This window comes from Macrobrachium rosenbergii, chromosome 55, assembly GCF_040412425.1.
Source record: "Macrobrachium rosenbergii isolate ZJJX-2024 chromosome 55, ASM4041242v1, whole genome shotgun sequence".
In the NCBI taxonomy this organism is placed as follows: Eukaryota; Metazoa; Arthropoda; class Malacostraca; order Decapoda; family Palaemonidae; genus Macrobrachium; species Macrobrachium rosenbergii.
This window is the reverse complement of record NC_089795.1, coordinates 62,949,485-62,951,984: the sequence shown is the minus strand read 5'-3', so window position 1 is coordinate 62,951,984 and position 2,500 is coordinate 62,949,485. Positions and strand designations below refer to the sequence as shown.

The 2,500-nt window shown below is 38.8% G+C and overlaps 1 protein-coding gene across 5 annotated transcripts in view; it reads right to left on the bottom strand.

Moving 5' to 3' along the window:
- Window positions 1-2,500, bottom strand: part of LOC136835339 (ileal sodium/bile acid cotransporter-like) — a 105,441-nt gene that overhangs the window by 82,609 nt on the left and 20,332 nt on the right. For 2 of the 5 annotated variants that reach the window (XM_067098707.1, XM_067098709.1), the window contains exon 1: window positions 2,362-2,484. The exons of the other annotated variants lie outside the window; for them this stretch is intronic. The gene's annotated coding sequence lies outside the window, so the exon portion shown is untranslated. Of the gene's footprint in view, window positions 1-2,361; window positions 2,485-2,500 lie in introns of those variants that run through there. 5 annotated transcript variants of the gene reach the window in all.

Here is a 2,500-nt window from a genome sequence, read left to right as displayed (position 1 = left end):
GTAAATATTCGTTTTTGAAGCGTTGTATGCGCCTTTTCATTGGTCACTTGACATCTGGATATGATTTCTTGAGCACAGTATTTTTTTTGGCTGTTCCTGACTCGCCTATGGAAACATGATTTTATTCTCGTGTTTCCAATTTTAGGATAATAGGAGGCAATAAAAGAAATAAAATAAAGGATATCGCATTCTTGGAATCATTCATGGTAATCACCAGTCCTTCTTTCCCCCATTTCTGTGCTCTCAAGTTATGGATGGAGTTCCCCGACCTTCCATAATATCCAGCAGAGGTTCACTCTTGCACAGACTATCCAGAATGCTGCAGATTCATTTATTATCCTTCTTGGGAAACCCTCCCACGTAAGACACGCAGATGACTTCACCCATCAATTTAACAGCTTAAACATCCCTTTAAACATAAAATGGATGTCTTGACGTAGAATCGCTATGTACTAAAGTTCAGATTGGTAATATGTTGTCTTTTCTGTACCTGCCATTACAACAATACTAAAATCAGTTTCCTCTTGACATGGACAAAACGTTCAAAATACCTAACTTCAGCGTAATTAACATTAATTTTTCCTTCAACGTGACTTTAATGAACAAAAAATTAGGTGTAGCTTCGATACGTGGATGGCATTTATACATTCTAAAACAGTAGCTGTGAAGATTTTAATGATTTTTTTAGATAAAGTACATTGGTGCCAACCACTAAAATTTAAAATTGACTGGGGAAAAGACGTTAAACTGCCTTTCCTAGATGCTTTAATCAAAAGAGGCAGACAAAATATGCCTTCATCGTATAGCTATGCGATAACTGTTTCGTCTTAAGTCCATTACCTGTGTTATCATGTTGTCTAAGTAAAGACCATGGCTGACTGCAACCTATTTCTTGCATGGCTTTGGATACGTTCTAAAGGATATCTGGGAAAAATTTTTTTATACAATTCGTCCACATCTACACATTTACTCTACCCAACATATATCTAGACGGCTGTCAATTAAGCACACAAAATATACTACAGTTGTCGCACTAATAACAAAGAAGCGCACTCTAACAACAAAATAATACTCCCTTACATCCATACTTCTAGAGCGTAAAAAATTAACTGAGCTCCACAAATCTGACAATTCATTTACTTTTCGGTATCCTACATCCACAGGTAGTTCACTCAATAACGGATATTTACATAAAAAAAGCAGAGGCCTGTGTTTATAAACCCCATGCAGTAACTGCCATGAAACTGACGTCGGACAGCCCGGTAGATCCCCACCCCACAAAGGCTGAACATTATCGATCAGTTGAATACGGTTCGGAGAACTCGAGGATTTTCGCACACGCGACGGATACTGGTCATACTTGGGTCATACCCATACCAAGTTCCATCCATGGATCTTGGGTCATACCATAAACTATGATGAGGTCGAGCTGTTTTTCCGAAGTAACTGTTCGTACAGAAAGGAAACCGCCTTTTCCAAAACCACCAACGTCGTTATTCCATAAATGCGCTTTCGTGTATACACAATTACATTTGTCACTCACCAACTATTACATTCACCAGCGATCAGGATTGAAGCATTGTCAATCGAAATGTGTGGTTTTGTCATTTCAAAGGTGATTTTACAGGGTCTTTTATCCTTCAGAGAACACTTCTTTAAAAGTATGACTTTCATAATATGTAAATGTGTGTGTGTGTGTGTGTGTGTGTGTGTGTGTGTGTGTGTGTGAACGCGCTTGCGCGAGCGTGAGAGCATGTTTTTGCGGTAGTATGTTTAAAATCTAAAAAAACACTTTACTGATTCTCTCTCTCTCTCTCTCTCTCTCTCTCTCTCTCTCTACGAATATTAATACAATTTCACTGAATGGCATATCATTTAAGAAATCTATTTTACAACAAACTTAAAAAAAAAGAGCCATTTCTCGCTTTCCTTTACTAAAAAACAAAGTAAACATTAATCACAATCTGCTGCTTGTATCAGTGGAAAGTGAGGTAGAACACGACGATTACCTAAAAAGAGTGAGCTGACTAAAATAAATAAGAACTGCGGCTAACTGAAGGATCATGTCTATGAACGCACCTTAATTTAAGAAATTGGTGAATAAAACTGAACTAAAGTATAATGGTAATACTGAGAGAAATATTTGCATGGTCTGCGTAAAACGCAATTAGCCTTTCATGCGAACGTATCCTTGTTGACATTCATAATTTTGCATGTTTACAGGAAGAAAGGAGTCAGCTTTGGATAAGGGGAAGGACACTTATGTTCACTCGGGTACTTTTAAATAGTCGGTAACTGATACTACTTGTATAACTGTCTTAGGCCACGGGTTGTAGTCTATCAGAATTCATGCGAGCATACCTGCTAATCAGGAGTCCAGGATCAGCGAGCGGAAAACCCAGCACTCAAAGTCAAGAGTGGCGGTTCATGCACACCAACTTTTGAAGAATACGGGGCGGAGGTTCGGGGAGACAGAGGCGGCGGGGAAGGAGGCACGCAC